This window comes from Camelus dromedarius, chromosome 2 (assembly GCF_036321535.1).
Source record: "Camelus dromedarius isolate mCamDro1 chromosome 2, mCamDro1.pat, whole genome shotgun sequence".
NCBI lineage: Eukaryota > Metazoa > Chordata > Mammalia > Artiodactyla > Camelidae > Camelus > Camelus dromedarius.
The window spans coordinates 36,194,519-36,219,703 of NC_087437.1; the positions used below are offsets into that span (position 1 = coordinate 36,194,519).

At 35.4% G+C, this 25,185-nt stretch overlaps 1 pseudogene; it reads right to left on the reverse strand.

The window, feature by feature from the left end:
- Nucleotides 1-12,297: 12,297 nt before the first annotated feature.
- LOC105086017 (sodium/potassium-transporting ATPase subunit beta-3-like) lies at nt 12,298-19,022 on the reverse strand (annotated as a pseudogene).
- Nucleotides 19,023-25,185: the final 6,163 nt, after the last annotated feature.

Here is a 25,185-nt window from a genome sequence, read left to right on the forward strand (position 1 = left end):
AGCAAGATATGGAATCAGAGTAGGTGTCCATCAGTGGATGAATGGGCACACACATAATGGAATGTTATTCAGCCATAAAAAAGGAAATCTTGACATTTGCTACAACATAGATGTTCCTGAGGGCAATAAGCTAAGTGAAATAAATCAGAGAGAGAAAGACAAATACTGTAATAGCTCACTTACATGTGGAATCTAAAACAAAACAAAACAAAACAAAAACTGAGCTCATAGATACAGAGAACAGGTTGGTGGTCAGCAGAGGAGGGTTGGGGGGGAGGCTAAAATGGTTGAAAGTGGTCAAAGGTATAAACTTGTAGTTATAAAACAAATAAGCCTTGAGGAGGTAATGTATGGCATGGTGACTATAGTTAATTATATTATATTGTATATTTAAAAGTTGCTAAGGGAGTAGATCTTAAATATTCTTATCACAAGAAAAATGTCACATGGTGATGGATGTTAGTTGACTTATTGTGGTGATCAACTCACTATATATATGTATAAAATCATTACGTGTTATACCTGAAACTAATAATAACTACATGTCTAATATATTTGGAGGAGGGAAAAAGAAGAGGATGGCAACAAAAGGAGGAACAGAAAGAGGATGAAGAGGAAGGGGAAGAATGGGATGAAAAAAAGAGGAAGATGAAAACATGCCATATTGTTCTCTATAAAGAAAGCCGAAAGTGACAACTGCAGCGTTTTCTCTCTGGTCTCCTGTATCTGGCTTCCTGACTTGAAGACAGGAGCACTTTTAATTCTACTATTCTTCCTCAGAATTGATGTGGCGGGGACAGATAAGTTCTGAGTATCTCCATGACTTGCTCACTATGGTTTGCCAACAAGAGTCCCATTAGAGTTGAAGAACAAGATTAAATTCTGGAAAATATTAAAGTCAGAAAGGGTGTATCTGCCTTAACAATCCTGAGGAGTATATTATTTTCCACCTCCCTCTGCTAAAAGGGATTCCTTTTTCAATGTAGTATTAACATCTCCAAGCACACATCTTGAAGATTATCATTAAGGCTTTCTTCATATTCACTTACTAACTTAATGCCCTGATAGAGGATCACATGCTTAATTACCATTTGCTAAATTCTCTTTCTTAGGAAAATATTTAATAACAGTAGGGACTCAATCATTCTTATAATCAATTTCACAGACCAAAGATAATAAATATTAATTCAAAATATATTCTATTCTAATAACCTTTGTGTTCTCAAGTCCTAGATCAGTGTCTGGAAGATAGTAGGTATTTAATAAAAATTTGTGAGCCATTGAGGAACATTTAACTGTATTTTAAAAACCTGTCACTTGCTCTTCTGTTCTAATGCTCTTGAGCAAGACAATTTCAAAGGTGACCTTACTGATTCCTGAGAGTGTAAGTTCAATGGGAATAAGGATTCTACCGCTTTTCACAGCTGTAGCCCCAGTACCAAGAGCAGTGACCAGCATACAGTAGGCCTTTAATAAATGTTTGTTGAATGAAGTGGAAATATTTATATTCACCTTTAATTACAAAATATAGTGAACATACCAACAGAATATGGCAGCCATGTACAACTCAGATATGTCTATATTTGTTCCAATTTCTTTGTTAAAAGAAATAGCTATTGTTCTATCACCTCTGCTCTTCCCACTTCTCTCCCAGACCTAAATTTCTGTATAGTATATGTATGTTTTTATATGTTTAAAATATAATATACAGTATTTTTGTATTTAAATTATACTTACATATGGCAATAAATACCTTTTATTCTAGGAAGGGCTTTTATTCTAAGATTGTTAAGCATTTCATGTTAAGATTGTAAGGATATGACAATATTTTTAAAATCCTTTTGTTTTCTTTTTCCCAAAGACTAAAATTATTTTTGTAATTTAACTATTATTTTTTGTAATTTATTTTCTAATTTAACTATTATTATTTTTGTAATTTAATTTTGTAACTTTAACACTCAGAAAAACTCCTCTTTATTCCCAGGTTTCATGCCTTTATTGCTCTATTCTACTTTCATTTTTTGTCTGATCTTAGAATCTGAATTATAAAGCAACAAAAGAAAAGGTTCATGAGGGGAACACAGAGAAGAAAGAGAAATGATTACATTTATACTTTGATCTTATCAGCATCAACTAGAGACTGCTGACATGGAAACAGAGACCTCATTTTAACATGATCCTCATCATCCACCACCCAGTGCATGGATATTGTATACAGGCATACCTGGCTTTATTGCCCTTTGCTTTATTGCGTTTTGCAGGTATTGTTTTTCACAAATTGAAAGTTTGTGGCAACTCTACATCAAGCAATTGTATCAGTGCCATTTTCCAACAACATTTGCTCATTTTGTGTCTCTATGTCACATGTTGGTAATTCTTGCAATATGTCCATTTTTTTCATTATTATTATATTTGTCGTTACAGTGATCTGTGATCAGTGATTCTTGATGTTACTATTTTAACTGTTTGGGGCACCATGAGCTATGCCCATGTAAGACAGCAAACTTAACTGATAGATTTTATATGTGTTCTGGCTGCTCCACGGACCAGCCATTCCCTATCTCTCTTCCCCACTTCAGGCTTCCCTATTCCCTGAGGCCTCCCCCCCAAAAAAAAAATAAAACTAAAATCGGGACAATTGATACTCTACAATGGCCTCTAGTGTTCATGTAAAAGGAAGATTCGCGTCTCTCTCACTTCAATCAAAAGCTAGAAATGATTAAGCTTAGTGAGGAAGGCATGTCAAAAGCTGAGATATGCCTAAAACTAGGCCTCCTGCATCAAACAGTTAGCCAAGCTGTAAATGCAAATGGGAAGTTCTTGAAGGAGATGAAAAGTCCTACTCCAATGAGCACACAAAAGATAAAAAGCAAAACAGCTTTGTTGCTGATAATGGAGAAAGTTTTTAGTGCTCTGGATAGAAGATCAAACCCGAAAAACATTCCCTTAAGCCAAAGCCTAATCCAGAGCAATACCCTACATCTCTTCAATTCCATGAAGGCTGAGGTAGAAAAGCTTCATAAGAAAAGTCTGAAGCTAGCAGAGGTAGGTTCATAAAGTTTAAGGAAGAAGCCATCTCCATAAACATAAAAATGCAAGTTGAAGCAGCAAATGCTAATGTAGAAGCTGTAGCAAGTTATCCAGATGGTCTAGCTGAGATAGTTAATGAAGGTGGCTACACTAAATAATAACAGATTTTCAGTGTAGACAAAACAGCCTTGTATTGGAAGAGGATGCCATTTAGGACTTTCATACGTAAAGAGGAGAGGTCAATACCTGGTTTCAAAGAGTCAAAGGACAAGCTGACGATCTTGTTAGGGGCTAATGCAGCTGGTGAATTTAAGTTGAAGCCAGTGCTTATTTGCCATTCCAAAAATTCTAGGGCCCTTAAGAATTATTCTCAGTCTCTTGTGCCTGTGCTCTAGAAATGGAATGAGAAAGCCTGGAAAACAGCACATCTGTTTACAACATGGTTTACTTAATATTTTAAGTCCACTATTGAGACTTACTATTCAGAAAAAAAAGATTCATTTCAAAATATTACTGCTCACTGACAATGTATCTGGTCGGTCACCCAAGAGCTCTGATGGAGATGTACAATGAGATTATTGTTTTCATGCCTGCTAACACATCCATTTTGCAACCCAGGGATTAAGGAGTAATTTTGACTTTCAAGACTTATTAGTTAAAAAATACATTTCATAAGGCCAGAGCTGCCATAGATATTGATTCCTCTGATGGATCTGAGCAAAGTTAATTTAAAACTTTCTGGAAAAGATTCACCATTCTACGTGTCATTAAGAACATTTATGATTCATGGGAAGAGATAAAAAATATCAACATTAACAGGAGTTTGGAAGAAGTTGATTCTCATCTTCATAGATGACTTTGAGGGGTTCAAGATTTCAGCAGAGGAAGTAACTACAGATATGGTGAAAACAGTGAGAGAACTAGAATTAGAAGTGGAGCCTAAAGACATGACTGAGTTGCTTCAACTTCATGATAAAACTTTAACAAATGAGAAGTTGCTTCCTTTTGATGAGCAAAGAAAGTGGTTTCTTGAGAGGGAATCTACCCCTGGTCAAGGTGCTATGAAGCTTGTTGAAATGACAGCAAAGGATTTAGACTGTTACGTAAACTAAGTTGAGAAAACAGTGGCAGGGTTTGAGAGGATTGACTTCAATTTTGAAAGAAGTCCTACTGTGGGTAAAGTGTTATCAAAAAGCGTTACATGCTACAGAGAAATCATTCATGAAAGGAAGAGTCAATGTGGCAAACATCACTGTTGTCTTATTTTAAGAAATTGCCACAGCCACCCCAGCCTTCAGCATCTACTGCACTGATCGGTCAGCAGCCATCAACATTGAGGCCAGACTCCCTACCAGCCAAAGGATTACAACTTGCTGAACACTCAAATGATGGTTAGCATTTTTAGTAGTAAAGTATTTTTTAACTAAGGTATGTACATTGTTTTTTAGACATAATGCTATTGCACACTTAATAGACTGCAGTATAGTACAAACGTAACTTTTATAGGCACTGGGAAATAAATTCATGTGACTCACATTTTCATGATATTCACTTGATTGTGGTGGTCTGGAACTGAACTTGCAATATCTCCAAGATGTGCTTGTATAATGTTTGCATTTATTTATTTTTTACCAGTTGTCCTTAGTAGCTGTCCATAATCTTAGGCATTGCACTAAAAATTCAGTATCTCTCTTTTAACAGGACGGAATCTTTGCTTTAGAGAACCTACTATCCAGTGGAGAAAAAATATGAGCCAAAAAGAAAATGAAGTAAGTGAAATACAGATTACAGATATTAAGATAGAGGAAATGTTGGGCTGGAATGTGGCAGGAATGAGAAGCACTGAAAATTATCCGGCCTAACAGGGTCATGAAAGACTTCTCAGAGGAAGTTGCCTTTAAGCAGAGGTTAAGAAAGGGTGAGAAGAGTTTACTCAGCATGACAATTCAGAGTCTAGAAAGAACCTAGTGTTTTCACAGGAGGAAATAATTTCTGTATGACTAGTTATAAAGGTAAGAATAGCTAGAGATTCAACTGAAAAGATTGGCAAGATGGAGCACAGGAAGCTATGGGAACATTTTTTGAGGTGGAATAACATTGTCTTAGTTTAGGTTGCAATAATAAATATAGTAGACTAAGTGGGTTAATCAACAAAAATTTATTTCTGGAAGTTCTGGAGTTTGTGAAGTCCAAGATCAATGGGCTGGTCAATTCAGTTCCTGGTAAGAAACTTCTTCCTGATTTGCAGATGACCACCTTCTTACTGTATCCTCACATGGTTCGGGGAGAACACTCTGTGGTCTTTCCATCCCATTATAAGGGCACAGTATTAAGGTTCCCTAGAGAATCAGAACTAATAGGAGATATATATATATATCTAAAGATATATAGATATATATATCTCAGAAGATTTATGATAAGGAATTGGCTCACACAGTTACAGAGGCTGAGAAGTCTACCTGCCATCTTCAAACAGGAGACCCAGGAGAGCTGGTTAGTATAATTTAGCTTGAGTCTGAAGGGCTGAGAACTAGGAGTGCCAAGGGCAGGGGAATATCAACATCCTAGCTCAAGCGATAATTCAAGTCTTCCTTTCTCTTTTTGTTCTATTCAAGTCCTCAAAGGATTAGAGGATGTCTATTTACATTGCACAGGGCAAACCACTTTACTGAGTCAACTGATTCAAATGCTAATTTCATCCAGAAACATCTCCACAGACATACCCAAAAGACAAATATCTCGGCACCAGAGATTCAAACTGACACATTAAATTAACCATCACAAGTCCACTCGTGATCAACTTGGCAACCATATGCCCTAAACCACACTTAATTTCCAAGTAAAGATAGTAATAAGGCCTAATATGATACAACTATCCTGTGTACAACCAAAAATGCACTAACCCTTTCCCTAGGAAATGAAGTTCTTGAGTGATGTTTATTCTTTTTGATATCTTGTACCTTAAGTAATAAGATAAATAAAGTCAATACATCTTATGTTACATAACAAGGGAATAAGAGAGGGAAGAAAAAATACAAAGTGTATTCACAACAGCATAAGGACAAAATACTCATAACAGTAACAGTCTTCATTTTTGTAATAAAGTAATGTATAATAATGTTATCTGGTCATGTGGTCATAGCTGGTGCTTATAACCAACTTCTTCCACTACCCATTATGAATTTCCTTTACTTTCCACAAGCACCTCAGTGGGTTGAGGTTCTTTACCTAAAGGGTGATTCAAACTTTCATTCCTGAAGGGTCTGGGCCATTAGTAGCCCTGCCCTTCCTGTATTGAATTGTTCTAGTTTTCCATTAACCTTAATCACAGAGCATGATAATACTTTAAAACAAACAAACAAAAAAACACCCTAAGGAATTCTCCTGTGTTCTAGACATACCCTTCCTTACTTTCATTGTGGAGTAGTAGTCCAGTTTCCCCCTTGGTAGTAAGGATCAATCACTCCAGCCAGCACAGTTACTCACTAATTTTTCTGTTGATTCAGAGGCATGAGGAGTCCAAAGCAGCTGGGATGTAACTTCAAGTTAATTGAAATCATTGTTTTTTAACCTAGTGGAAGCATTCCTCTCTTTGGAGCTAAGAACTATCGCCTGCAGAGCATAAAGTCATGGGAATAAGAAGCAAAAATTCTGCTAGTGGTATCACTCCCATTTCCACCTCTTGACTCCTGGATCCTGCATCCTGGCTATCAGAGAAAACTCAACATATATTGGACACTGATTCAGAGCATATACAAGGTTCTGAAGAACCCTGCCCCAGACATACAAGGTATTACTACCTAGGTAGCATTGTAATTGAGTTTTCAAAAGGCAATTCTACCTTCTGTGAAACTAGCTGCTTCAGGATGGTCGGGAAATGGTAAGAACAGTTAATTCCATGAACACCAGCCTATTGCCACACTTCTTTTGCTATGAAGTGAGCAACTTAATTCAAATAAATGCTGAATGGAATACCATGAATGGTAAAGAAGGCACTCTGTAACTCCATCGAAGCATTATGTGAAGGGACAGAAAATCTTTACTCAGAGTAGCTGTCTATTCTAGTTAGGACAAAGCAGTGCTTCTTAAATGATAGAAGTGGTTTAATGTAAACAATTAAGCACTAGGTAGCCAGCTGATCAATAGGGAACAGTGCCATATTAGGGACTAAGTGCTGATCTCTGCTGCTGACACAGGCACTCGCTAGTGGCTACAGCCAGGTCAGTCTTGGTGAATGGAAGTCCATGTCACTGAGTCCATATGACAATGGCAGGAGTAGCTGGGGAAAGAGGCTGACTAGTAACCACAGAATGAATCATCTTGTCCCTTTATATATTAAAATCTTTCTCTGCTAAGAAGAAATCTCTCTGCTAAGAAGAAATCTTTCTTTGGTGAGCATTCACATGGGACCCAAATATCTTCATTTTATTTTCCTATTCAGAGAGTTATACTTACAGATCCTTGCCCCAATTTTCTGTCACCAGTTTCCAATATATTCTTTCCAAGTCCCTGACCAGTTATAGCAAATCATTAGCTACAGAATCTCCGTATAATAACACACCTGCCATTTCTCTTTCCAAGAAAAGTGAACAGTCAGGTACATGTGAAAGTTCTGCTCACTCAGAGGATTTCCTTTCACCATTATCCTTCAGGGATGTTCCAGAAAGTGGCAATGGTACTACAGCTGTCCACTCTTGGGTGGTGGTGCTTGCATATTGTGCATAAACATTTGTAAATCAGGCCTAAATTTTCTCTTCCTTTGTCAACTGATCATAGGGAACTTCCCATGAGGCCATAGGTATAGGCTGGGAGAAAGAAGACAATATAGCAGAAGTGGGGACCATAGGCGTTTGGGCCATTTCTTCACGTAACTTGTGTCTTCAAGGTCTGACCAAGTATATACCACTTCCATTTGATGATTAGATGTTACTGCATATGCCCAACTTTATGGCTTGGTGGGTTAGCTAACACCCAGCTCATAATGGACAGCCCAGGTATCGTGGTTACTTCATGGCCCGTGGCTAAGCATTCAGTCTCTAGTAAGGCCAAGTAGGAAGTCAAGAGCTGTTTCTTAAAATGAAAGTTGTAATCTGTGGAGAATGAGTAGCATAACTGGGTCCTTTCTCAGGGCACCTGGCCTCCCCTTCATTAAAGGAGTTCTGGATCTTTAAACTGGTTCAAGTATGGGAACTGACTGAGGAGCTGTGACTCCCCGTATTTATGATTCAGGTTAGATTTCGTTCATTTGACCCAGAACTTTTATGCTTTTACAAATAAAGTAAGAATCTAGTATGCTCCCTTATCTATTTTAAGAGCACCACAATTAATTAGCTAACACAGTAGGTCTACACAAGTCATACTATGCTGATAACTGCCTTCACTATGTCGTCCGTTACAGTAACCATACCCACCTTGCCTTTGGTGGTTGAGTGCTGCCACCTGGCCCCTGCTACCACCAGATCTAACTTACTCCCATTGCATTTAGGTTTCCCAGCTTTTAGGCTTTAATTCTCCTTTTAAGGTTTGGCCTATAGAGAATAATCAAAGAGCACTTCAACGATGCTGGAGCTCCCCTCCCAAATTTATTTCTCAGTCTTCTGGGCTCTCCCAACATGGATGAGCAGGTCTTAAATGATAAAGCCACTTTAACAAGCCCTAAGCCTTTGAATCTCTTCCTCTACATTAAACCAAGGCTTGTTGGGCATTTCCAGTTTGCTCATGGTGGGTCATCTTTTGGTCCATGTTCTAGCCATTCAATGAGGCAAACTGTTAGAGCTCTTTCTAATTTTTGATTTGCAAAGTTAAATTCAGAATTTCCACTTTGTGATTCCAAATCCATAAATTAGGCATGATTCTAACTTATGTTTATCCCCACATCCTTTGCATTTGTTCCTACACATGTCCCCAGACACTATCTGTATAAATTAGAAAACTCTAGCTCTTTTAGAGTGCAGTACAACTCACTTTAAGGGTCCTGCTGGTATTTGAGTCTAATTATCTGTTTAAAAACAAAGGGGAGTGGTGGGGTGGGTCCTAAGGAAAATCAGCACTGTTTCGCATGGCAGTTGCCTCAGGGGAGGTCATTACAGTTCTCTCAGGCAGTGCAGTGTTAATCATCTCAGACAGAGGTGGAAAGTCTAATACCACTGTGAGTGGAGAGGTCAGTATCACTGGGAGTGCGATGCTGCTGCCACTAGGGGTTGGGGGTCACTTCTGTTTGAGCTGGGAAGACCACTTCTGCTGGAGGTGGGATGGCTAATTGGAGATAACTCTTCCACAGGCAAAGACAACTCAAGAGAATTTAAGGGCTCCATACCTATTCTAACTGGCAGGATCCCATTCTTTCCTAATCAATGCCCACTTTAACAGTAGACACCCTGCAAGGCTAAGAGTTCAACTGGGGTTATAATTTAGCCAGTCACAGGATGAGGCTCTACATTTAATTGTCAGCAACGTCTAATCCTGTTGCTACAGGAGATAAGACTCTCCTTCAGGCACACATTGAAGCTCTGGTTCCATTTATATTAAGCTTGAGCTGAGAATCTGAATCCCTGAACTCACCTTTTCTTTCTTCACTTTGCTCAGGGACATGAGGAGCATCAAAGTCCTTAGTTTCATGCATTTTCAAAAAAATGTTCAAAAGTAACAAATACAGAATCACCTGGCTCTTTGCTTTGTTTCTTTTAAGTGGTTGATTAGGAGTATCTAATGCAGATCATTTGTGTATCTCTGTAATAGTTCACACCATGGGCTGTTAGAGCTGCTTACTTCCAGACAGTCTTTAGGGTCTTTAAATCTTATCATGTTAGACAGCCAATTCCAGAAACCTCAATTCAGAAAAATTACTCTAAAATTCTGTTTCTCTAAAACTGCTCTCAGTACCACAGTTTGGATTAGTCAGAAAAAAAGAGCCAGTAATATATCAGATTTATTATAAAGATAATTGCATAATTACAGAGGCTGAGAAGTCCCAAGATCTGCCATCTACAAACTGGAGACTCAGGAAAGCCATGGTGTCAGTACAAATACAAAGGCATGAGAACCAGCAGACCCAATGATTTAGATTCCAATTCAAGTGTGAAGATCTTAGAACCACAAGTACTAAGGGAAGCAGAATAATGATATTCCTTTCAATAGTCAGAAAAGAAAGGCTGAATTCTTGCTTCCTCTGCCTTTTTATTGTATTTAGGCCCTCAAAGAGTGGGGATGCTCACTCACACTGGGGAGAGGAAACTGCTTTACTGAGTCCACCAATTCAAATGCAATTTCATTCAGAAACACCCTCCCAGACACACCCAGAAATAATGTTTAGTCAAATGTCTGGTCACCTAAGATCCATTCAAGTTGACACATAAAATTAACTACCATAGGCACCAATCCCATTATGGGTGCACCACACCCACAAACTCCTCCAAACCCAATTACATGCCAAAGGCCCAACCTCCAAATACCACCACACTGGGGATTAGGTCTTCAACCTGACTGGGGTCGGGGTGGGGAACACACTCAGTCAACAGCAAACATCCTTCGATGGACCTGCTGGGAAGTTCATTTGTGCTGCGTATTTGAGCAGAACAACCTGAAATAAAGTATCTGCCTAGGGTGGTGATAATGAGGATGAACATAAATGGATATAGTCAGCAAGTGTAGGATGTAGAATCGACAATTCTTGGCAATAATTGGATTTGGGAGAGGATGAAATTAAATAAGACCCAGGAGTATGGTGCTGATGGCATATTGCAAGGCATCATGAATAATATATTACAGATTACTAAACTCGCTCACCTTTTTCCCACGCTTCTTCCCTAAAAGTTTGAGAACCTGTGTGTGGACGGAGTCTTTATGCTGAATGATCCAGCTCTACCCTCAAAAGATCTTGATTCTGTTTACTTTCTGAATTTTAATGTTATTATGCCTTTACATATGTTAACATACTAAACAATACTTTGAGAACACAAGCACCGAAAAATCTATCTCAGTTTTCTCGCAGAAGAGACAATTTAGCAAGAAATAGAAGATCAAAGGGAAATGCACAGTGAGACAGAAAAGTGTATTGAAAGTATTTACAGCTTTACAAATCTAATTATTTTTCAAAAGCTCTTCCACAAAGAAAAATGTAGACTTAGTTACTAAGGATCATCTGTATTTGCAAAATGAGCATTATCAAGGAAAAAAAAACACTAAAATTATTGATTACCTATTCTGTGGCAGGAATCCTAGTAGATGAACATTGTCTCTATTTCCCTGAGATATTGTGAGGTGTTTCTATTTTAAAGATAATCATCTAAGGTTGGTAGAGTTTATGTAAATCATCCAAATTCAGGGGAAGGTGCTATCAGAATTTAAATACAAGTTTGCCACTTTACATTAAATATTCATCAGAGAGTAAGACTTTCAGAAGCATTATGAAAAATGTGATTTTAAGTTTTAACCCCCTCAGGTATAAATCTTTAATCTCTAATTAAAAGAAATTAAGTTTCTACATCTAAAAGTTTGGAATCTAGGCAATAATATCATTAAGACAAAAAATGATGTCAAAGCCTCAGGAAAACTTCCTGAGTTGCAGGCTAATGCTAGTTGAACTAATTATAATAATCTTTTAAAAGCTGTCCAAAGTTCTATTACATAATAACTTCTTTCATTTGAATATTACCAATAAATGGCCTATTTAGCAAAATTTGTTACATTTTGATTACCTTAAGTCATTTATTATAAAATATCAGTCTTTATAATAGTTTATCAAAAATCCAAGACAACACTTTCAAATCCACCTTTTCCTCCTCACATACAGAACTTCTCCACACATCACATTTCTTATAGCTCAAAAAGTCACTTGATATTGGTCAGGTACGCTTTTCATCTCCCAACTTTTGTTGACGTCAAAATATGATAGTTAACTAGTATTAAAGCCATAAAATTCTTACATAGCACAGCACATTAAGCTTTAAATATGGCAATTAAACCACGTAAAAGAAGGTAAGACTCCCATTCTACATAGTCAGAATCAGGTGTTCACCATCCCTATCTGGCCACCATACAGTGGTTCAAAAGGCAGTAGGGGCAACAGGCATTTACTTTGGAAGACACTGAACACAATGATCTGGAAGCATATTATTATGTTACCCAGTCCCAAAACTTCCCACCTTTCTCCAAGGTGGTCTTATAATTGTACAGTGGCAGGTACAGTTAATACAAAATGAAGACAAGACAATTAATCTGTGCAAACATCCTACTCATACTATGTACACATTATGATATTTAAACATATCATAAAAACTTGACATCATCATCCTGGTTTTTCAGTTTAGGTGATCCATCAGTCCTGCACTTGACTGTTATTTCTCTCCTAGTACTGTTAAAACCAAAGATGACCAGGACAACAATCAATGGCCATAGACATCTCACATACAGTTTCTCCCATAATATGGGAAATACTTTAAGTCTAAAATTCCATTGGAAAGATAGTTGATAAAACTATTGTGTTTTCATCCTTTGAAATACATGTTATCTTTGTTTATCCTAGAGGCTTTAATCTAATTATTTTATTCATTGTCACAAAAATAGAAGGGTTGCCATTGGAATACCCATAATTAAGATCATCCACATAAGTGCATGATCGTAGTAAAAACAGGAAAGTGACATGCTACATAAAATGGATCTTTCTGTTCAAAAGTGCTCCATCAGGGCAAACTGTGTAATTCTTCTTTTCTTCTAAATCATATACCTTTAGAAACATCTTAAGGTCTATAGTGTCCTCCTTACAGGAATTTGGATCAGACATATTGATGGTACATTCCAACTCAGTCACTGGTTTTGGAAAAACCCTTAAGCCCTGGACCAGGAATCTGGTCATGATATTTTGGAACCCCATTATTCAGAGTCCAAAGCATGCCTGAAAAAAGCGCAGGCAGAAATATATGAAAGACTAGGCAGATGAGCAAGATCAAGTCCCAGCTCTTTGCAGAGTGCCCCAGGAACTCTAAAGTGGTTTGGTGGTAGATGAAGAATTTACACTCTTCCAGGCTCTGACTGAATGACTTTTCTTTGTCATGGTGTGTGTGCCTATGGTGAGGGGAGTGGAGGCCATGTAGGTGGCAAGGACAGAGGCATGTCCTGGCTCGAGTGGTACAGACCTGGGACAGCAGCAGAAGGCTGTACAGCTGAGGAACCTCTCCACTGAGGTGTGCACTTGAGCAGATTCCATATGTACCTTTCAATGCTGATTTACAGGCTGGACACTCCAATCAAATGATGTCATAAATTAGGTGGTATTTACCATTCTAGAGTTAACAGAAATTAAGTTCCAGATTAATTAATTATCTTTCTTTAAGAAACAAAAGTAGATAGTGGCTGAGCTGGGATTTAAGCTGTTTTCTGTCTGACTCCAAAAAAGTGCTATTTACTGGTACTTGATACCAATACTGTATTATTAGTTATGACTGTCCTTTTACATTCATTCAATAAACATGTACAGAACTGCTTAGAACCACTGTTCTAAGAAATAGAACACATTAATGAAAAAACAGAAACCTCTACCCTCTTAAGATTGATAATCTAAATTATTCTGAGTTATAACATTATGATCCTATATTATTCTTAAAGATTAAATAATATACTGGAGCTACATATTTTAACTTCCCAAGCTATAGGTTACATAAATCCATGCATAAATCTCTATAACTAGAGCAGAGTCAATATTATTACATTTAAAATTCAATTTTTCAGTTATTTCCAAAATTTAGCTTTAAAATTATACATTTTAACACATAGTATAGAGACAATAGTGAAAAAAAATTGTATGTGTATATTTGTGATAATTGGTAATAACTGCAAATCCAAATCAATATAGTAAAGATTTTTAGTATGAAAATATTTTATGCACAATATCACCTATTTATACTTAGCAACCTTGAAGTTTACTAATGTCTTTACATAGTTTTACAGATAAACTATAGAGTCAAAGTGATACCCTACTCATAATAAAAGAAAAAATTTATTCAATATTTGTAGAGACACTGCATGTTAAAAAATAAAAACATTAATATTATTAAAACAGCACTTTCAAAGAAGTAGGAACCTAGATTGATGTCCACTGTTCTCTTTACATTTAAAATTTTTATTCAGTTTATTTAAAAAAACAACAAAACAGTTCACTCGTTTCTCCCATTCACCACCACCTCTTGCAATAACTCATTTGTTTTCTCTATGGACATGGTTTGTTTTTCCCTTCAGATTCCAAATATAACAGATCATTTTGTATTTGTCTTTCAGTGTTTGATTTATTCTACTTAGCATAATGTTCTCGAGGTCTATCCCTGGTGTCACTAATGGCAAGATCTCATCTTTTTATGGCTGAATATTATTCCATTGTGTACATACCACAATTTTTTATCCATTCATCCATTAATGGACACTTATGTTGTTTCCATAATTTGGCTATTGTAAATAATGATGCAATGAACATATGGGTGCATATATCTTTTTGAAATAGTGTTTTTGTTTCCTTTGGATAAATACTCAGAAGTGGAACTGATGGATATGATAGTTTTTAATTTTAGTATTTTAATTTTTTCAAGAACCCCCAATACTGTTTTTTAGAGTATGTGAATATACCAATTTACAACCCAACCAACAGTTCTCCACATCCTTATCAACAAATGTTATTTCTTGTCTTTTTGATAATATTCATTCTTACAGGTGTGAGGTAATATCTCATTGTAGTTCTGATTTGCATTTCGCTGATGATTAATAATATTGAGCACCAGACTTCTATATTAAAAACTACAAGACATTTATTAAAGAATTTGGAGAAGACACAAATAAATGAAAAGGTATCCTATGCTCACAGACTGGAAGAACTAATGTTGTTAAACTGTCCACATTGCCCAAAGCAGTCTATAGATTCAAAGCAATCTCTATCAAAACTCCAATGGCATTTTTTACAGACATAGAACACACAATCCTAAAATTTGTATAGAACCACAAAAGACCACAAATAGGCAAAGATATCTTGAGAAAGAAGGAAAAAGCCAAAGGCATCATGCTTTCTCACTTGAAACTACAAAACAAATCTATAGTTATCAAAAGCAGTTTGGTATTGGCATAAAAACAGACACACATATCAGTGGAACAGAATTGAGAACCCAGAAATAAACCCATGTATATGTAGTCAATTAATTTATGACCAAGGTGCTAAGAATATATGTTGGGAAAACAGTTTCTTTAATAGTGTTGGGAAAATTGGCAGCCACATAAAAAAATAAAACTAGACCACTTACATCTTATACACAAAAATTAACTCCAGATGTTTTAAAGACCTGAACTTAAGACTGAAATCATGAAATTCTTAGAAGAGAACATGGGCAGTAAGCTCTCTGACATATGTCTTGGTGATATTTTTTTAATTTGATGCCAAAATCAAGAAAATCTTGCAAAAGTAAGAAAACCGAAAATAAACAAGTGGGACTACATCAAACTAAAAAGCAAAGGTAACCAAAAACAAAAACAAAAAAAAGACAACCTACTAAATAGGAAAAAAAAATAATTTGCAAATCATATATCTAATAATGGACTAATATCCAAAATATTATCATACAACTCAATAACAAAATAGTCATATTAAAAAATGGGCAGAGGATCTGAATAGACATTTTTTCCAAAGAAGACATACAGATGGCCAACAGGTACATGAAAAGGTCTTTTTTATTTTGTCTTTTATTCTTCATTTTGATAATGTGATGTATCACACTCATTTGCGGATATTGAACCATCTCTTCATCCCTGGAATTGATCCCACATGATCATGCTGTATGATTCTTTTGTTTTTTAATTTGGCTTGCTAATATTTGTTGAGAATTTTTGGATATATGTTCACCAGAGATACTGGCTTGTAATGTTCTTTTTTTGTAGTGTCTTTATTTGGTTTTGGTATTAGGATAATGATGGTCTTGTAGAATGAGTTTGGAGCATCTCTTCCCCTTCTATTTTTTGGAAGGGTCTGAGAAGAATTGGTGTTGATTCTTTGAATGTTTGGTAGAATAAACCAGTGAAGATGTCTGGTCAAGGACTTTTGTTACTTGGGAGGTTTTAGATTACTGACTCAATCTCCTCCCTAGTAGTGGTTTGTTCACATTTTCCATTTCATCATGATTCAGTCTTGGAGGTTGTTTGTCTCTAGGAATTTATCCTTTCTTTCAGGTTGTCAAGTTTGTGGGCATATGATTGTTTGTAGTAGTCTCTTATTATCCTTTTTCTATAGTATCAATTATAAAGTCTCTTTTTTCATTTCTGATTTTATTTGACTTCTCTTTTATCTTGGTGAGTCTAGCCAAAGGTTTGTCAATTTTGTTTATTTTTTCAAAGAACTAGCTCTTAGTTTCACTGATCTTTTCTGTTGCCTTTTTAGTCTATATTTTATTTCTGCTCTAAAACATTATTTCCTTCTTTCTACTAACTTTAGGATAAATTTGTTCTCTTCTAGATCCTTGAAGTGTAAAAATGGGTTGTTTATTTGAGACTTTTCTTCTTTCTGGAGATAGGCATTTATCACTATTAAAATCTTAGAACTTCTTTTGCTGCATCCCAAATTTTGGTATATTACATTTCCATTTTTATTTGTTTTAAGGTATTTTTGATTTCTCTTTTAATTTCTTCTTTGATCCATTTGCTATTTAATAGCATGTTATTTAATCACCAATTTGTAAATTTCCAGGTTTGTCTCATGTAATTAATTTCTAGTCAAACCATCCTAGATGGAAAAGAAGTTTAATATGATTTCAATACTCAAATTTATTAGGACTTATTTCTTGACCTAACATATGATCTATATTGGAAAACGTTTTATGTTCTCTTGAGAAGAATCTGTATTCTGTTGCTTTTGGAGGGAATGTTCTTTAAATATCTGTTAAGTCCACCTGGCCTAACATGTTGTTTAAGGCTGATGTTTCCTTTGATTTTCTGTCTGAGTGATCTATCCATTGATGTATGTGGGCTATTAAAATCTGCTACTATTAATTGTATTGCTTTCTATTTCTCCCTTTAGGTCTGTTAATATTTGCTTTGTATATTTAGGTGCTTCCATGTTGGATACATAAATATTTACAACTGTTACATACTCCTGTTGGATTTATTCCTTTATCATTATGTAACATCCCCTTTTTGTCTTATTGCAGTCTTTGTTTTAAAGTTTATTTTGTCTGACATAAATATAGAACTCCAGCTTTTTTTGGTTTCCATTTGCATGGAATATCTTTTTCTATCTCTTCATTTCAGTCTATGTGTTCTTACATCTAAAGTAGTGTATCATTGGCAGTATTGGGTCTGTTTTTTAATCCATTCAGCCATTCTAGATCTTTTGATTGGAGAATTTAGTCAGTTTACATTTAAAGTAATTATTGATAGTCATGTGCTTATTAGCATTTTGTTAATTGTTTTCTAGCTATTTTTGTAGTTCCTCTCTGTTCCTTTCTTGCTCTCTTGCTCTCCTCCTTTGTGGTTTGATGACTTTCTTTAGTGGTATGCTTATATTCCTTTCTTTTTACCTCTTCTATATTTTCTATAGGTGTTTGCTTTGTGTTTACCACAAGGCTGATATATAACAATCTGTAGCTGTAGCAGTCTATTTTAAATTGATAACAGCTTAAATTTGACACCATTATAAAGCTCAAGATTTTTGCTTTTCCTACTTCTCAAAAAATTAGAAACCTAGATTGATGTTCATTTTTCTCTTCATATTTTTATCACTAGAGACAAATATTATTTCTATATATCAAAAAGGACAATCAAATGCACTTCAAAGAATCCTGGTATCTTTACTGCTTTGTTCTTAGTGACACTGTCAACAATTACTATGTAAATCAAATAAATTCCTTGGATTTCAGACAGGAAGCTGGAATAACATATCCCTGAGGTTGCTTTATTTGTTGGTTCCCTTACTGATTATCTGCTCTCCCAAAGACATTTCTTTAATAATTGATATTCCTGGGGTGGGGGGTTGCCTCTGAATAGCATCATAAATGCAAATAGAACTGAAACTCAAAGACTTGAATATCAACTTATGTGAATCTTTAAGCCCAAAAGAATATTAGACAGTTAATGAAATCTGTATTTTTTGGATCCGTGAGTAGCATTGTTCTTAAGTTTTGTGAATACATGCCCAGGGACAGTAATTCCTAACTTTTGGGAATGAAGGCAACAGGCTCAAATTACTACACATATAGAATTCTCACAATATGCTTATATGCCAAAATCTTAAAAGAGTTCACTTTAATTTTACGAGATGGAAAAATCTGTGTTAAGTATATACCACTTCCTGAAATTATAAAAAGAACACTGGCATAAACTGTTTAATATAGAAGTATTAATATTAATCACTATGTAGTAATGTAACCAGTTTATTAAACATACTGTTCTTCATATGCAAGTCATAAGCCAACTTTATTTCTCTTCCCAGTCTCTTCAAATTTACTCATTAACTTGCTTCTGTGTGCTTCTGGGATAAATTCATGAGTAGGTCCCAAGGTATTTCTAAGCCTCAAAATAGTTCCATTTCATGAGGTAAAATGATGAGTTAGTATAATAATCAGAACTCTGAACCTCAATTACATTAAAGCTTCTCTCCTTCTCCTACTGAATGCTGTTACAGGTCTGCAAATCTTCACTTAGTGAAAAGAAAATGTCAACTTATTTCCTCCTTTTCCAAGTCTTCTCTCACTCATCTTCTGGTCCCACAGTCCCCTTTCAAGAGTTAAGTCAGATGAGAGATGATTCAAGGGTGAGGAGTGTAGCCAAATTCTATTTTGATTTTCTATTGGTCCCCTTTGAACCTGGCTGTATATTCCATGCTAACTTTATTTTCTCTGTGTTTTCAGATAATCCCCTCTGATACCCTGGTGAATTCCAACTCCAGCTTTCTTGTTACTGATGTCTTCTCCAGCTGACCTTTTATGCCAGCCCTCATCCTTACTCAGCTTTGGATCTAACAAGACACTCATGTAGTCATCTCAATCCTAGCCCAGTTGGGCAAGGTTCTTTCAGCACCTGACAAATTCTGACCCAAGGGAAATGTGTACCTTTGTCCTGCTCTCTGTTCTGCAACTTCAAGCAAATAATGTTCTTGGCCATAAACCTCAGCTAAATGGGGCCATTTTGTTTTGATCAGTTGTTGACTCCCTCATTGGATGGTCGCAAACTGCAGCAGCAGTACCAGTACAGCACCACCAAGTTTACTGTGTTCCGATCATCACAAATCCAAGCAAGGTCTGTTTTATGCCATTTTCAGAAGAGGATACTGTTACAGACTGAATGTTTTTGCCTCAATCTCCACCAAATTTATATGCTGAAGCCCCAAACCACAAGGTGACAGTATTAGGAAGGGGGGGACTTTGGGAGTTAATTTGGGTTAGATTAGGTAGGGTGGGGTCCTCATGATGGCATTAGTTTCCTCATAAGAATAGAAAGAGAGATGTCTCTTTTTCTTTTTTTTTTTTTTTACATTTTTTATTGATTTATAATCATTTTACAATGTTGTGGAGATATCTTTTTCTCTCTCTCTCCCTTCACATGCACACACCGAGGAAGGGTCATGCGAGGACACAGCCAGAAAGAAGCCACCTGCAAGCCAGAAAGAGAGCCCTCACCAACTCCATATGGGCCAGCACCTTGATCTTAGACTTTCCAGCCTCCAGAACTGTGTGAACTTCATTTGCAGCTTAAGTCACCTTAAGTCTACAGTACTTTATGGCAGCCCAAGCTAACTAAGACAGATATCAAGGCTCAAAACTCTTGGAAACTTGTCAAAAATATGACAACTAAGTGGCCGAGTTGGGAGTCAAACCTAGGGCTGTTTGAATAAAACCCCTGTTCTTTTTACTGTTATGTCCTGTGGTTTCAGACTTCTTGTATACGCCCTGTTGGCAATGTTTCCGTTTTTTTCCATCTCTTCTATAAATGTATTCATCTCTTCACTAAATATTTCCCAGCGTGTCAAAACTAAGTTGAGATTATTCCCATCGCTAGTTACTAGTGGCATCCCTGTCCATCCTTTTGGTTTGCACCTGTGTACTTTTGTAGTCAGCCAATGTACACACACCGCACATATTGTATATATGTGTGTGTGTGTGTATTTTTATTTATAATATGTTCAAATAATACCAATTGCTACATTTTCTTAACTGCTAGAGCCTATATAATTAGTGTCTATACATTCCTTTGAAGGTAAAGCACATATTTGGAACTCTTCTGTTAGTAACATGCATAGATCTGAAAAAAAGATCTAATTGTCACCCAGTTTGTATTTTCAGAGCCTTCAAGGGATCAAGATGTTTTAGAATAATTCACGTTTAATGATGTTTGAAGCTTCACGAAGATTTACATTTTTGGTAAATAAAGCATATAGACAAAAGTCAGAAAAATAATGTACTATATAATTCTCTATAAACCTCGACAGGCCCTCTCCACTATTTTTCATTTGAGAAGTCCTCTCTCTGAAGGAGCAAAAGGACTGGAGTAGCACCAGCCCGTTTTAAGTACCACAGGTTAACAACCACGCACAGAAAATCCATTCAAACTCACGGAATCTAATTAAGTTGCTGACATACTTTCTTATTTGACTACAAACACTTTGAACTGCAGCTAACTGATTTCAGTGTTCCACATATGATCTGAAATCTGTCAAATATTTCCACATGTCTTCCCTTTAAAGATGCTTCTTACTTGGCATTTATCCAAGTGTATGAGAAAAGAGAAACAGCAATGTTGAAAGGGTTGAGATGTAATGATCACAAAACTTATTGTAATTAAAATATTCCTATGAAGATCTTAGTGGGGTGTCAAACTTCAGAATATGTAATATAGGGAGTATATCTCAGTATTCTTTGATCATACATGTGTTTGATTAAAGAGAAAATACATTTTCTAGTCAGCTAAAGTTAGCAGTTCAGATCAATTCCATTTTGAAATCAAAATTGATAGTTTCCTACTCTATAAAGAGAATGTTGAACTAAATCACTGAAATTTATTTCCAGCTCAAACATTCTGCTGCTACATATAATATTATAATTCTTTGTAAAAAATAAAGCCCCATCTATAAATCTGATCTATGTTTTTGGAAAACAGACTAAAAAGCCAACAGATTGCACAAATATAAGCTATACTTGGCACAGTAAGGTGAATAAAGTCTCCTTAATTTCCTAAGCAAGTATTATTCAAGAGAAATTAGAACATAAATACAGAAGTCTCAGTTGTATTTCACATTGCTAAAAATTGTATATTTTGTGTCCTATAGTCTAGACTACACACATTTCAGCTGCTAAAATTTAGGCGATCTATATTATGGGATAATGCTGACTGGATAAAATGTAGTTTGAACAGTGAGTTGCCATTAGCAATAATAGAAACAGCACAGCAGAAACCTGATCCAATGCATATATGATATCCCCCTCTGTGTTAAAACCTTAAAACAGTGTTTATTGCCCTATCAGGAGAGAGGGATAGAGGGAACAGCTGTGTTGTTCTGCAGTATTTTTATTCCATTAGCAAGTGTCATTATTCAAGCCTCATTATTGCTCCTAATGAAGCAATACACCAAAGCTAAATTCAAATCAGTATAAAATATTTGAAAGAGTTCCTGCAGTGCACTGAACTTGGCAAGAAAGCTTTTGAGAAAAGGGCAAAGCCAGAGAACAATCTTTCAAGTATCTTAATTTCCATGATAAATGGTGATACGCTTAGTTCAATATTTTCCCCAAACTGATACTCATATAAATAACACAAAAGCTATTTGTAGGGTCATCTAATTCTCTAGGAGCTTCTGCAGACAACAATTTTATGATCTGGCTTGTAGGCAATGCAACACACAGGAAAGCTACTTTCTTGAAATCTACAAATCACTAGGCAGGTATGCTTGTCAAGGAAAATAATGATGAAGATTTTGCTGCTAAGTATACAGGTTTACAGTATTAAGTTTTCCTGGTTGGAATTCTTCACTGTATTAACTTTCCATCAGAGAACCAAAGATGTAGAGGTGCATTTTTATATGTTTCCATAACCATATGCAAATAAATCAAAAATAATGTCATAAATTGTAACTTTAAAAAAGTGCCTTCTGTTATCAACTTTCAAAATACAACCAACTTAAGTAAAATGGTGCTACCTCCAAAGATAAATAAGTAATAAGATTAAGATATTTATATTTTAAATAGTAAGTAATAAGATTAAAAGTGAAAAAATATTAAACAATTGAACAGTTACATAAATAGGTGCTAAAGTATGAAGTTGAAGAAATTTAATACAGGAAAACAGGTAGCTGAAAGATGGAAAAGTAGAGCAACAGGATGGATGGTAACAAGGTGGAGGGGGTTGGGTTGCTATTTTGTTTAAGGAGATCAGTCAGACCTTTTCAAAGAGGATGTGGTACAGATTGCAATTCATTGAGGAAAATCTCAGAAAATCTTTGGGAAGAGCACACTAGGTGGAGGGCAGAGCAGAGCAAGGCCAGGCCATCTTGGCAGGAGCTGAGGTAGCATGCTCACACTGCCCTCTACGTGGGACTGGCTCAACAAAATTTCTGAAAACAAGCCAGAATTCAGAAATTCAGAAATTCTCTTTAATGATGTACATTCCTGGCACCCTGCCTGGATGATAGATTAGATAGATAGTGGCGGGGCAGGATCTCATGTCACTCATCAAATATGCCATCAGGTGCTCCTTTTGTAAACCAGCTTGTATGACAGATACATGTGACTAATAAAACTGTCATAAACTTGGCTGTATCTTGATTTTCTCTTTTGTAAATAGGAAACATATTACCTAACTCCCAGAGTTTTAACTCTATTACTCATTTATTTTCTTTCTTTGAATCACATATTCATTGCATTGGATTAATCACAATGTTTGCTTTATGACACACTCATAGTTTGTCCACAGGAAGTCTTATTTATGTACTTATCTATCATAATAAACATCCATGAGACAACTGAAAACAAAACTGGACAGTTGGAAACATCTTACATCTATCAACATGTACTCCCTGACCAAACCCCCATTCCAAATTAACCTTATCCTGAATCTTGTGTGCAAAATTCTCCTGCTTTTTAATGTGCAATATTTTATCTCTTTTAATTTAGTTTTTAACATTTAATAAAACTTATAAATTTATTAAAAGGATATCATAGTCTATGTAATATTAGGAAGGCTTTTTCACTCAAAAGTATGTCATTTTATTAAGTTTGTTGCATGTAGCTATGTTTATTTTTTCTCCTATAAAATATTTCATGTTAAATACACCACAGGTTATTAATCCATTGTCCTGCCATCATGCATTCAGGTTCATTTAAAGAGTTTGCTATTACAAACCTTTCGTTTATTTTGTCTCTTTAATAGCTGAGCAGGAGTTTTCCTTGAGTGTTTATCAGGGGATGGAATTGCTGGGTTTCCAGACATTTATATTATAAATGCTTGACTTTATCTAATTACACTGAATATTTTTCTTAAGAGAGTCAACCAATTTACATTCTCATCAGCAAAGTATATGAATCCACTTTCTCTCCAACATTTGGTATAGAAACTCTCCTATGGAGGAGTCATTTGGGGGTGAGTGATTGAGCAGTTTTGTCCCTGGGAAATATTTAAATGCAATGAAAAACTCTAATGTGATATCATTAGTATTCAGAGGTTGGCATAGCTTCTTATAGATAAGTTACTAATGCAAAATAGCTACCAAAGTCCCTGGCAGATACTATTTGTTTGAGCAACATAAAATTACTCTGTTATTAGATTAAAAAATCAAATATTAGTAATTTCATGATTCAAAATCCACAAGTAGCCTAAGCCATTCCATTGTTGTCCCTTTTCCCAACAATCCAGAATGACTATGTCAGTAATGATCATATTTTCAGTTATCATTTCTTTCATCACGTACCTGAAAGTATTCTTATTTATGCTTAAATGAATCATAGAGTTTTTTTTTAATCTTTAACTTTTAATAAAAGGTAACTTATTTTATTTCAATTAACACTGTCTTTTTATTGTCTCTTCTTTCCACTCTTGAATGATTAGGTTTGTGATTGTAAATATGTTCTCTTTTTAAAAAAGCTTTTATTTTTAAAAAGTTTACTATAAAAAAAAAGTTGTGTCCAGAACTGTACTTCAGAGACAGCACAGACATAAAATCAAGGGGCAAATATATCAGTCATTAATGAAAGAGGGCAGAATAAATGAAAATTTAGGGATTGACTAAATTTCAGATTGAAATTAGGTGTGACAAAATCCTCAATCTCCAAATTTTCATTTATGCTGGATATTTATTTTGGATATAGAAGAAATTATGAAATGATATTATTAATTTAGAAATTTAATCTAAAAATTTATTCTGGGTATGTGAGAAAATACTAGATTAAAAGTAGAAACAATAGATTTTTTTAAAGTATTGACACAGCTTGTTTTAAGAAACTAAAGCTATATTGCTTCTATACTGAACTAGACTTCTGCTTATTTTCAAATGTACAGAAACCATAGATGAATGTGTGATACCCTGATACCATTCTTACTGCCTTGAACAGAATCAAGTTTTCTTTTCCTTTTCTTCTTTTCTTTTAATCCAGAGGTTTATTTTGAGTAGAACCTTATTATTTGGACATTTTGGATATTTGGTTACATACCCATGCTCTCCTCCACAACAGCTCTGTGAACTAACTGTGCCCAGCACAATTTTCAGCTTTAATTATTGACTTGTGAACATATCCTTCTAATTTCAGCAACAAGTGGAAGGTATAATCAATTTAACTTATATGTTCACACTGAAAGTCTTACAGTGCTTTTTCTTTGTGACCTACTATTTTGTAACAGTATATGTATATGTCAATGCCTTAGACTCTTGATGGAACGATGGCATTAACAGAAAGAAAAGTTATTGTCTCTAAATGCAAGTAGTGTCCTTATCAAAGAGAAAATAATGTTCCCTGACATACACACTATAAAGTTCCATTTTTACCATAAAATGAGATCCTGACATAATATAGCAAAGCTGACAAGTACTAAATTGCTGGCATATAAGTATCATAAAATGTAGAATTTCTTAAATATTTTGCCCATTGGGTCAACAGTGTCCATAGTTTTTAATCCATTCAATCCTAAAACATGCATTTATGGGACAGCCAC